Source organism: Peromyscus californicus, unplaced genomic scaffold (assembly GCF_007827085.1).
Source record: "Peromyscus californicus insignis strain IS unplaced genomic scaffold, ASM782708v3 Scaffold_1__1_contigs__length_55948999, whole genome shotgun sequence".
NCBI classification, from domain to species: Eukaryota; Metazoa; Chordata; class Mammalia; order Rodentia; family Cricetidae; genus Peromyscus; species Peromyscus californicus.
Genome location: NW_026294492.1, coordinates 50,313,219 through 50,325,477, shown reverse-complemented (window position 1 = coordinate 50,325,477; position 12,259 = coordinate 50,313,219). Strand labels below are relative to the sequence as shown.

The window sequence follows — 12,259 nt, the reverse complement described above, 5'->3', positions numbered from 1 at the left end:
TTGTACAGCAAGCACTTAACCTACTGAGATCCTAGAAAACCTAGAGATTTTGGCCTGGAGATCCTCCTGCCTCCCCCTGCACAGTACTGGGATTGCAGGCCTGCTCGACATGCCTGGCTTTGTTATGATTTCTGGAATTCAAACTCAGGTCCTCATGCTTGAAGTGCTTTATCCTGGCTGTCCTGGTCCAGGCTGGAGTGCCAGGCTGGTCGTCCTTGGAAGGCGGACAGAGTGAGTGTGTAAAGCAGGCTGTGGTCACTGCTCAGGGACAGAAGGGGCACAGCAGCCTGCAGCCTTACCTGCGGGCCCGCTCGAGGGGCCGCTGTGTATGCATTGCTGCAGGTGGGACTCCAGGGCAGACTCCAGCCTCAGTGCCTTTCCGGGGTGGCTCCAGGCACTGGGCCCCTTCGCGGCCGAGGCTGGCCCTGTCCTAGGGGATGGGATGTGGAGCCAGGTGATTCCTTGCAGGAGGAGAGAGAGGCTGCAGGGTGGTGGGTCTCTGGGGTCGCCTTGACCACAGCTGGCAGAAGCGATCCCTGGGTGGGGGATGTGCCAGGGACCCCTGGGCATGGTGAAAGAGAAGGGGCAGCCAGGACTGGGGCGCCCAGTGGGTCTCAGCAGCTCTCCCAAATTCCTGTGTCCTCTCCATGAGATTTTTTTTGTTTACACTCTCTTCAATTAGAGAGGGTCAGCCATAAGGGGGTCCATGTGTGCTACCACCTCAGAGAAGGTGTGGGCAGAGGGACAGGGAACCATGGCTTCTTTAGGAGCAGAGCCCCAGGAATTTAGGACCCCCTCCTAGGGGTCACTGGTACCTTGGGGACCTAAAGGGTCCACTGCAGTGCTTTCAGACTGTAGCTGGGAGCTACAGCATCCCAAGTCAGAGATACCGGTGGCCTAACTTGGCACCGGGAACCCTTCGTGTTCGGGGGCTCTGATTCTGCCTGTCCCTGTGGCTCTCCACCAGATGATTGGCTGCAGCTGGTCGGCATGGCCTGGAGTGGCGGCAGCTGGGGTGGCGTGCTGTTCCTGCTCCCTCTGTGTCGTTGGGCAGAGTGTGCCCAGGGCAAGCGCAGTGGCAGCCAGTGCCCAGAGCCCCATGTGCACAGGTTGTGCTGGCACTGTGGGCAACCAGGGGATGGTGGTAGTTTCTTAGAGGTGCACCTTGGGGCCATACCTGTCTATCCTGGTTGACGATGGGCAGAGGAAGGAGGAAGGGATGCTAGGGTCATGGCCTTGGAGACCCTGAGAGGCAGACCAGGAGGAGGTGTGGTGCTAGACTGTGGGGTGTCTCTTGGTTTCTGGGGCTCCCCAGCACCAGGGCCCCATGGGCAGTGGGTTTCCCTCAGGAGTGCTCAGTGTCACAGGCAGTGTGAGGCCTTCTGCTCCCTCCCCCATGCTGGAGGACGGCTCAGTGGTTAGACACAGTACTGGGAGGTCTGACAGCCACATGATAGTGACCCTGTTGTGGCCAGATCTGGTGTTTTAGGATCTCCTTCCACTAACATGACCCCACTGTGGACCTAGCAAGCTCTGGCCCCTCACACATGTAGGGCGTCACCATCAGAGTTAACTGCCCTAGCCTGAGGTGCTTTAGGAAATGGTTAGTTTTGGATTTAAATTTTTTTGAATAATATTTATTGTGGGGGGCAGGGTGTTTGCCACAGTACACATGTGGAGGTCTGGGGGTCAGGCTTGGCAGCAAGCACCTTTACCTGCTGAGCCCTCTTGCAAGCCCTTACATTTCTGAGCCACAGTAGAAGGAGAAAGCAGAGCAGGTGAGCCTGGCCTCAGTGCGAGCCTCCAGCAGCCAGGGCAGCAGTCAGGGCAGCAGCGAGCCATGGGTATCTTACTCCATGTTGCTTTGTAAAAAATTTTTACTTATTTCATGTATATGGATGCTTTGCCTGTGTGTGTATCTGTGCAGTGCCTGCTGAGGCCAGAAGAGGGTGTCAGATCCTCAGAGCTGGAATTACGGACAATTGTGAGCTGTCTTGGGGGTTCTGGAAACTGAACCTGGGTCCTTTGCAAGAGTAGCTGGTGCTGTAACCACCGAGCCATCTCTCCAGCATGGGGGAGAGAGCAGGAGGCCTCACACTCACGGACTGTGACGCTGAGCATTCCTGTCTCCACCTGCTGTACCTGTGACCTGAGCATGGCTGCAGTCATCGGGCTGTTACCAGCTGCCTAGAGGCATGAGAGCAAGGATCCGGGGTGAGTGTCAGCTCCAGTACCCCAGGCCCAAGGCTTGTCCCCTTACACCCCGGAAAGTGTGGCATGAAAACCAACTGCAGGGCCCTGGTGACATGGCTCGATGGGTCGAGGGCTTTGCTGTGAAGCCTGACACCCAAGTTCTATTGCCAGGGCCCACAGGGCGGAAGGAGAAAACCGGTCTCTGCCGGTTGTCCTCTGACTTCCTCCAAAATAAATAATAAAAATAAGCTGGGCGGTGGTGGCGCACGCCTTTAATCCCAGCACTCGGGAGGCAGAGGCAGGCGGATCTCTGTGAGTTCGAGGCCAGCCTGGGCTACCAAGTGAGTCCCAGAAAAGGCGCAAAGCTACACAGAGAAACCCTGTCTCGAAAAACCAAAAAAAAAAAAAAAAAAAAAAAAAAAAAGAATAAATAAATAAATAAATAAATAAATTGTAGCCGGGCGGTGGTGGTGCACGCCTTTGATCCCAGCACTTGGGAGGTAGAGGCAGGTGGATCTCTATGAGTTTGAGGCTAGCTTGGTCTACAGAGCAAGTTTCAGGATAGCTAGGGCTACACCGAGAAACCTTGTCTCAAAAAAAAAAAAAAAGAAAGAAAAAGAAAAAGAGCTGGAGAGGTGACTCAGGGATTAGGAGCACCGGCTGCTCTTCCAGAGGACCCGGGTTCAATTCCCTGCAACCCACGGCAACTCACACCTGTCTGTAAGTCCAGTTCCTGGGGAGCTGACACCTTCACACCAATGCACATAAAATAAAGTTAAATAATTATTTTAAAAAAGTAAAAATGTATAATATATAAAGAATTAGCTGCAGAGTTTGTTTCCTGAGATGAGTCCTCATATGCCAGGCCAGGTGCTGGGACGTTAGCACAGGGTGGGGGTGTGTGAATGGGGCAGGCACCAGGGAGAGCTGAATGGAGGCCTCCTGGTCACTGCCCCTGCACCAGGTGTCCTGCAGGTGATGTGGGCAGAGACTCCTGAGGACAGACAGACCACACACGTACAAGCCTGGGGTGGTGCTCCCATTGCTCCCTGGTGTGCCCAAGGCTCACAGGCCATGCCAGCCTTGGGGAGTGTCAGGGGATGACCCTATGATGGCAGAAGAGCCCTCGGCAGTGCTGGTGAGCCCGGCACTTTTCCGTGGCTGTGGTGACTTTGCATCATGCCTCAGGACAGGGTGGGTGGGGGGTGCGCCTGAGAGCTCTGTGGGCGAGGGGAGGGGAATCCCTGGGCATCAGCATTTCCTGGTCCAAATGGCAGTCACTGATGTCTGACTGCACAGCGTCCGACCTTCGCTGTGTCCCTTCGGTGTCCTCTGCATCACTTCCCCTGGCTCTCACCTTCATTTTCCTGAGCTCTTGGGAAGGTTTACAGTACATCACGGAATGTATCCTCCTCCAACTCCATGACCTCCTCAGTGAGGTGACGGGTGGCACTGCCTCCTCCTTGCTCCTCTGAGGGCTGGGACTTTGGTTCTCAGAATTTCCACCCATGTCATGTCGTCTCCTGTGCCCCCCATACCCCTACTTCTGGGTGGCCTTGGGCAAGCCATGTCCTGCCCTGTGTCTCCTTCAGCAACTAGGACAGTATAGTGATGGTGCTGCTTCAGATGGCTGTGGTGCCGGGCAGGCAGCATCTGTGTGTGTGCGCATGTGTGTGTGTCCGTCCGTGTCCGTGCATCTTTGTATGTGCCTATGTGCATGTGTGTGTGGACCAGACTCCCTGCTGACCTTGTTAGCTGCCCTGCCCTGAGTGGTAGCTCTGAGGCAGTGACAGGTGAAGGGACCTGACCTAGGCCACTGGGCTCAGTGAGCCCAGGGATGGCAGAGCATCCAGCTTCATCTTTGGTCCCACAGACACTGGTTATGGTATCTAGTGCAAGGCTTGCTCAGGGGTCAGTAAACAGACGCTGGCCAAGGCTGGCACTCAGTAGCCGAGGATGCACCCAGAGGCCTGCGGTGTGTGCAGGAGGCGGTGCTGCTTGTGGGGGTCTCTCATCTGCAGTGCTGGGTGCTGGGGTGCTGGCAAGGGACAGACAGGTGGTTCTCACCAATCTGCTCCCTCCCTCTGAGCTGGTGGTACTGGCAGGCCCTGGCTTCCCGAAAGGCTGTGGGGTTCCAGGGGCTAAGTAGCCATGTCCATACCCCTGTCCATACTCCAGCATTGACTTAGTTTTCATTTTATTGGTTTTTTTTGTTTTTAACTTTTAGTGTATTTATAGTGTGTGTATATATACATGTACTGTGCCTGTGGAGGGAGTCCACTGCAGGGGGTCCTGGGGCTTCGGGTGGGCACTGGTCATTTTTTTTTTTTTTTTTTTTGGTTTTTCAAGACAGGGTTTCTCTGTATAACAGCTGTGGCTGTCCTGGAACTCACCCTGTAGCCCAGTCTGGTCTCGAACTCACAGAGATTCTCCTGCCTTTGCCTCCCGAGTGCTGGAATTAAAGGTGTGTGCCACCACCACCCAGCTGCCTGGCCATTCTTACGTTTGTCTTAGGCAAGTCACCCTGGCCTGATTGGTGTTATGTAATTACACTGATTATTTGCCTGAGTGAGCGTGTGTGACTGTGAGTGTGTGTGCTCACTCCTGTGTGTTCGTGGTGAGGTCAGTGTGCGGATATGTGTTCCCATGCATGTTCTCTGCCTCAGTCTCTGAGATAAGGCTTCGTGAACCAGAAGCTCACCTGCCAGGCTGGGCTGCCCGCCAGCAGCAAGCCCTGCTTGTGCCTCCCCACAGCACTGCAGTCCAGGCACACATGGGCCGCCTGAGCCAGCACCAGCAGGGGCTTCGGGAAGGGCTCTGGGGTGTCTTTCTGAGGCCCCCATGTTGGGGCACTCTGCAGATGTCTGCCTCTCCTTTCTGTTTTGCCTGAGCCATCTCGGGCAACTGTGGGCAGAGTCTTCTGTATCTCTAATATTACGTGCGTGTTCCCTCCAGGCTGGGACTCCTGACCAAGTTGTCAGATCTGTTCCTTATGATACTGACAGGCCCCATCTTGACTCTGTGGTGGCCTGTCAGTAGAAAGAGAATCCAGGGTCCAAGTGGCCCACATCCTGTTGTTCCTTTTTACTGGGAACAGTCCCTTGAGCCTGTGTGGGTTTCATGAGGTTGGGCCCCAGGTGTGGCAGGGGAAATGCCACTGTGTCCTTGTAGTGTAGGTGCAGAAGGCCTGGTGTGGATCCCTCCCGTTTGGGGTGATGTGAACTCTGATTAGTGGAGAGGTGTGGCCCTCCACATTCTTTCTGTGTTCCTTAGGAGTCTTGGAGGGAGATATTAGAGCTGTGAGAACTCACTGCTGGTCCCCACCCAGGGAAGCTGTGGAGCGAGAAGGGTGTCTGTGCCATTGTTCTGTGCCCATCTGTTAGCTGCCTTCCATTCTGAGGTGCAGCAGCTTCTCTCCCTAGGTCATTGGTGAATTCTCCTCTTCCACGGACATCACAGAGTGCAGGCCTTTTGAGCCATGTTGCTCTCAGTACAGCCTCACCTGCTGCCCAGGGGTGGATTCCCAGATGGCCTTTCCAGGAGCTGAGCCTTGTGCTGTCCTGTCTCAGGGCTGTGGTTCTTCCAGACCCTCATCAGCATTACAAGGCCACTGTGTACACTCAAAGTACAGGCATGTGACAGTATCTAGTTCCAAACTGAGGGACATGTCTGTATGTATAGCTAATCTAGGTAGACATTTTTTACCCCTGAGACAGGTTTCTCTGTCCTGGAACTCGCTCTGTAGACCAGGCTGGCCTCGAACTCACAGAAATCCGCCTTCCTCTGTCTCCCAAGTACTGGGATTAAAGGTGTGCACCACTGTCACCTAGCCCCAAGTAGACATTTTACCTATCCACTTATCTGTCCTTCCATCCATGTTTCTGTCCACCTCCCCACCCACCCATCCACCCATCCACTCATCCATCCATCCGTCCATCCATCCATCCATCCGTCCATCCGTCCGTCCGTCCGTCCGTCCATCCATCCATCCATTCATCCACTTGCCCATCTCCCACTCCTGTCCTGTTCCTAGTAGCAGTGTTGTGAGTCCACACCAGGGCCAGCAGTTCCCATGGAGAGTCCCTCAGTCCTCAGTTTCCTCTGCTGACAGTGGGGTCCACCCTGTGCACTGAGAGCCCCCAGAGGAGTTGCATCTTCCATGTTTGTCTGTCCTAGGGCACACAGTTCAGGCTTTTGTGCAAGTTCTGTGGTCATGTCCCCTAACTTGGCCATGCTATTTCCTTGAAAAAACGTCATTTCTTTGGTTCTCCTCCTGTCTGAGCAGGGACACCTCTGCCTTCACAGTTTCTCCTTGCTGATGTCTTTGGAATGTGGAAGGAGAACGAGGTTCAGTGTTGGGTCTGTTGGGAAGGTGTCAGTGCCCTGCCCACCGCCTTGGTCAGAGACTCGGGCTCCTGAACTTCCCACCCTGCTGTCAGCACGCAGGTGTGGAGCCCACAGGCTAGCTTCTTGCGCCTCGTGCAGCCAGTGTCCTCTGCCCAGCCTGTGTCCCCAGTGTCTGCAGCGCCACCCTGTGGAAGCACAGCTAGTGCACTCCCCACGTGCTGGAGGAGAACCCTGCCTGCTGCAAAGGCCTGCTGGGGTCCTGGGGCCCCCATCCACATGCCATTCCCCGCCTGGCCACCAGGGTGCACTGTTCTCATTCACAGTGCCTGCAGTCTGGACTGCAGGGACCTCTTGGTTGGTGTCAGCCTCCTGAGCAAGGTCAGCCACCTTGTCAGAGTAAGGCCATCTTCCTGTCTTTCCTGAAGAAGTTTGTTTTTGCCGTTCACTCATTTTCTAGGGGAGTTTTGACCTTTCTCCAACTTTTATTTAGTTCTTAAAAATTGCATTGGTTTATTTCTTTACTTACCCTCTGTGTGTACAGGAGGGTGGCCCTCCTCAGTGTGTGGGAGCTCAGGGGACAGCTTGCAGGAGTCGGTCTCCCTCCCACCACGCAGGGTGCCAGGCTTGGCTGCAAGTGCCTTTACCTGCTCAACCGTCTCAAAGCCGACTTTTATTGATTTATTTACTTTATAATTTTTACATTTTAGTATTTAATTAAATTATGTGTGTGAGTACAGTGCCTGTGGAGACCAGAGAGTGTGTCAGGTCCCCTAGAACTGGAGCTACAGGTGATTGAGAGACATCTGAAACAGGTGCTGGGGACCAAAGACACATCTGGAAGAGCAGCCAGTGTGCTCGGCCACTGAGCCGTCTTTCCAGTCCTCCACCCTTCATTTACTTTATGTCCGTCCCTCTCTCCCTCCTTCCCTCCTTCCCTCCCTCCCTCCCCCTCCCTCCCTTCCTTCCTTTCTTTTTTAAAGACAGGGTCTTGCTGTATAGCCCTGGCCTGGGGCTATACACAGAGATCTGTCTGCATCTGTCTCCTGAGTGCTGGGATTAAAGGTGTGTGCCATGCCTGACAGTTTTAAAAACTTTAAAATTTGATTTTTGCTGTTTTTTGAGACAGGGTCTGGTTGTGTAGCCCAGGCTGGCCTCAAACTCATAAATCCCCTGCCTCAGCCCTTGATGACTGGGATGACAGGCGTGCATCACCCCGATCTACACCCCAGTCTGCTTCTGCATATTCTGTTGCTGTAGCAATTTTGGGGATCAGTACGACCGACCTAAAGAGAAAAGGCAGTTCTGGGTGGGCAGGAGGGCTTAGTGGGTAAGGTGCGTGCTGCCAAACCTGGCCACGTGATGGCAGGAACCAACATCTGCAGATTGTCCTGTGACCTCCACATCTGTGGCATGGCATGTACACTCACATATGAGATAAAGAAATGAAAATGTAATAAAAATAATTTAAAACATGCCCATTTGCACTCACAGTAGCTTGCCCTTCATTCACTCCACTAATATGTCTGTCCCCTTGATGTGCCTTGTTGCCTGTCTCCTCAGGCCTCTGTGTGACTCTTCTGTGGCTTGTGCATTTCCTATTGTGCCCATGGGGTAGGTGATTATTATGGGTTAGACCACAACAGTAACATCAGAATTCAAGGGGGTAGGGCTATGGATGGATGGACGACTTGTGTCTTCTGGAAAGTGGTCGGTGTGCTGTTGGGGACACAGGGCCTTGGATTTGTGTTCTTGAGTTCTCCTGGGCATTACCCTGTGCCAGGCCCTTACCTTTGGCAGAAGCCAGTGGCCTGGCTGTTCCTGCCATCTGCAGCCACCCTGTTGTCTGATGCTCAGGCCTCGCTTACATCCACTCTTCCTTGGCTTCAAGCCCTCGACCTCCTCACTGCCCACCTGCCAGGCCCTGCCTGTGCCCCGGGTCTCCAGTGACGACAGGTCGGAATAGTGTGGCCGAGGGTCCTGCTGCCTGGGACAGGGTGCAGGTGCAGCCTTCTCCTGTCTTCCTGGCATTGTGGGCCAGCCCTGCCTCATCCCTCTCGTGGACAACATCCCCACCATGCCCAGGGCCAGCCTCTGTTTCTCCCCACCGTAACTCCCACCCTCCCACCCGGGTGCCTGGGTTCTTTCACATCACAGCGGAGGCCATCGGCAAGCCTGTGTGGCCTGTCCCTGGTCATCTCTGTGTTGACCCATCCTGAAGGAAGGCTGCAGAGGAGTTCCTTGCGTCGTCCCCTTGAGCTCTTTGGCTGGCATTTGTGTGATCACTTCAGCCAAGGGCTCCATGGAGAGGACTGTGACCGGACTCTAGTGACATCCCAAGGATACTGAGGATAGACACATCTCCTCATGTACCCAAAGCTCACTGTGTGGTGCAGAGCCTGGCTCTAGCCACTGAGGGAACCTCTCTCTGTGGCAGTCCATCCTGCCTGGGTTGCCATCTTGGTGACTTTAGCTAAGGAGGAGTTTGGAGTCAGGGAGGTGTGGGCTCCTGGACTCTCGTCATGACTGGCTGCTACCTGCGGAGGCGGTGGCTTTCTGTTTGGTCCCTCGGTCTCTCTGCTGTGCAGCCTGGGCTGGGCAGATGTGAGTACCCTGATGGATGGAGTCACAGCTACAGACCTGCTGGGAGGATTTCTCCCTGGGGGATGCTAGGCAATGTCTGCCCCTCACAGGCCAAGCGACAAACCGCACGCCCAGTCTGGGGAACTAATGGCTTTATTGGGCTTACTTTTTAATTTTTATTTTATTGTTTTTAAAATTGTATTACCACTATGTATTACCTACATATGGGTGTTTTGCCTGCATGTCTGTCTGTGTTCTGTGTATGTGTATGCTCCTGGGGCCCCTGGAGGCCAGAAGAGGGCATCAGATCCCCAGGAACTGGAGTTACAGATGGTTGTGAGCCACTGTCGGGGCGCTGGGATGCTCTGCCAGGGCGGCCAGTTCTCGTAACTGTTAAGCCATCTCTCCAACCGGGCTTACTTGAGGAGCATAGCGGAGGGGGAGGGGTTATGGGCAGTGGTGTGGGTCCCCGTAAAGCCGCCATAATGGAAAGTCTGCACCCTTAATGGATTATGGAGCCCCCTGTCCTTATCCTCTCTGAGACCATCTGCAGTTAGGGCAGAGTCACCTCAGACGGCTCAAGGAGCAGCTGGATACTCAGGTGCTGCTCCCATGACCCTCGCCACACTCCTCTGTGAGTGGAGTCCATAAGCCCCGCTGATCCAGTGAAGATGACGGACGTTTTGCTAGGGGAACAGCACTGTACGAGAGCTGTGATTCAGCTGAGTAGTGGCCACTGCTCAAGTTTCTCAGTCCTTCACCTACCCCATGTCCCTCTCAGAATCACCGCAGAGTCTGTGCCCAATGCCAGCTCAAGAGTAAGCTCCTCCATCTCTGGTGTGATTGTTCCGTTGCTGTGATGCCAAGCAGCTGCTTTTCTTGGCCACACATGTCCCTGAGAAAGTGCTCAGACCCTCGCCTGACTTTTCATGGCTTGTCTTTTGTTGAGTGGCAAGGACCCTTTCTGTGTTCTGGATGCTGGTCCCTTGTCTTCTTGTTGTTGAATGGTGTCTTAGTCAGGTCACTAATGCTGTGATGAACCTCATGACTAAAACAACTTGGGGAGGAAAGGGTTTGTTCAGCTTACACTTCCAGGTGACAGTCCATCGTTGAAGGAAGTCAGGGCAGGAACTCACACAGAGCAGGAACCTGGAGGCAGGAGCTGATGCAGAGGCCATGGAGGGTGCTGATTACTGGCTTGCTCCCCATGGCTTGCTCAGCCTGCTTTCGTATAGAACCCAGGACCAGCAGCCCAGGGATGGCATTGCCCACAATTGACTGGGCTTTCCCCATTGATCACTAAATGAGAAAATGCCTTACAGCCCGATCTCACGGAGGCATTTCCTCAGCTGAGGCTCCTTCCTCTGATGACTCTAGCTTGTGTCAAGGTGACATGAAACCAGCCAGCACAAATGGTGAGCTCCTTGTATATTCTGGATACTGGCCTCTTGTTTTCTGGTTGAGCGGTGAAGACTCTTTATATGTTCTGGATGCTGATCTTCTTAGACCTGTGGCTGTTAGGTGTTTCCCAGACTGTCTCTTCCTTTCATCATGGTAGCCTTTGAGTTCAGAGCCCAGTGCATGTTTCCTCTTACGTCTTGTCTAAAAGCCACCTGCTTCAAGGCCATAAATATTTGTATTCTAAGAATTTGATGTTTGATTTTAAAATTTGGTCTGGACCCATTTAGAATTAACTTTGTGTGGTGTGAGGTCAAGGTCTGAATTCATTCTTTTCCACGTAGATTGCAGGACCTTTTCTTGAACAAAACCTACCCCCTCCCTAGACCAGCCTTCACACAGACCTTCCATTTTGGTCTATTCTGTTCAGGAACCTCGACTCTGGTAACTCTTGAATGCCCTTAGCCAGGGTTGGCTGTTGCTAGAGTTTTCCTGCCTGGCCCACAGTCAGGACAAATCTCTCTCACCCGCCAGTCCCAAGCCGCTCAAACCCAATCAAGTAAACACAGAGACTTATATTGGTTACAAACTGTATGGCCGTGGCAGGCTTCTTGCTAACTGTTCTTACAGCTTAAATTAATCCATTTCTATTAATCTATACCTTGCCACGTGGCTTGTGGCTTACCGGTACTTTACATCTTCCTTGTCCTGATGGCGGCTGGCCGTGTCTCCCCCCCTCAGCCTTCCACTTCCCAGCTCTATTCTCCTCCTTGTCCCGCCTATACTTCCTGCCTGGCCACGGGCCAATCAGTGAATTATTTATTGACCAATCAGCAACACATTTGACATACAGACCATCCCACAGCAGTTGGCGGTGCTGGGACTAGAACCCAGGGCCCCTGGAGTCATCCCCACCCTTATTTGTTAAATTCTTGTAGCTTTGCCACCCCAAGCCGTCTGACATCTGGTCCTGTCTGGATGCTCAGGCTGAATGACCTCTCCCACCTTGTCCAGAGAGCCCCAGACTAGCCTGGGAGGGGAGAGCCTTCCCTGGGGTCTCAGCCTGGCACTCATCATAATCTGCTGGGCTGGTGGCCAGAGAACTCCTGTCCCCACAGCCCCCGCCTCCAGCATCAGTGGCAGCTGAGCGCTGCTCTTCACCTAGGCGCTGGGGTTCCAATTCAAGTCCGGTGGGGCGCAGCAAGCCCTTCCCCACTGAGCCGTCCCCGCCCCTCTGTTGGCGTCTCTGCTCTTCCAGGGAGAAGGTTGTGAGCTGACGCTGGCAGTTTGGTACCCGACAGGCCCAGAAACAGAGTGTGGGTGTGTGTGTGGGGGGCGAGAACGGTGACTTTGCACTGGGCAGGGGTGAGGACAGGAGCATGCAGGAGGGCCAGGCAGTCTACAGAGAGCAGAGGAGGAGGGGCCTTGCTGGTGCTGGACCTGGAAAGACTGGCCCAGGGGATCCTGGAGATGCCTGGTGACAGTGGGGTGGGCATGCCACGGCTGTGGGTGCCAGGAGGGGAGTCATCAGCCTCACACTGTGTAGGGCGAGCTTCCCTTAGACCTGGGCCATGTCAGCCAGGACTGGACACCTGAGCAGGGGTGAAGGCAGCTGGAGCCCAGGACAACAGGAGGCAAGGGTGGGGGCCAGAGGTCACAGGTTGGTGACCTCAGCCACAGGCACCCATCATGAGGTCCTAGTGCCACAATGGCTCTTCCCGTCACCACGCCCTGAGCATTT

The 12,259-nt window shown here is 54.2% G+C and overlaps 1 protein-coding gene across 7 annotated transcripts in view; it reads left to right on the top strand.

Moving 5' to 3' along the window:
• Kdm4b (lysine demethylase 4B) overlaps window positions 1-12,259 on the top strand; it is a 98,247-nt gene that overhangs the window by 4,671 nt on the left and 81,317 nt on the right. The window contains exon 2 of one of the 7 annotated variants that reach the window (XM_052746870.1): window positions 1,928-2,214. The exons of the other annotated variants lie outside the window; for them this stretch is intronic. The gene's annotated coding sequence lies outside the window, so the exon portion shown is untranslated. The remainder of the gene's footprint in view (window positions 1-1,927; window positions 2,215-12,259) is intronic. 7 annotated transcript variants of the gene reach the window in all.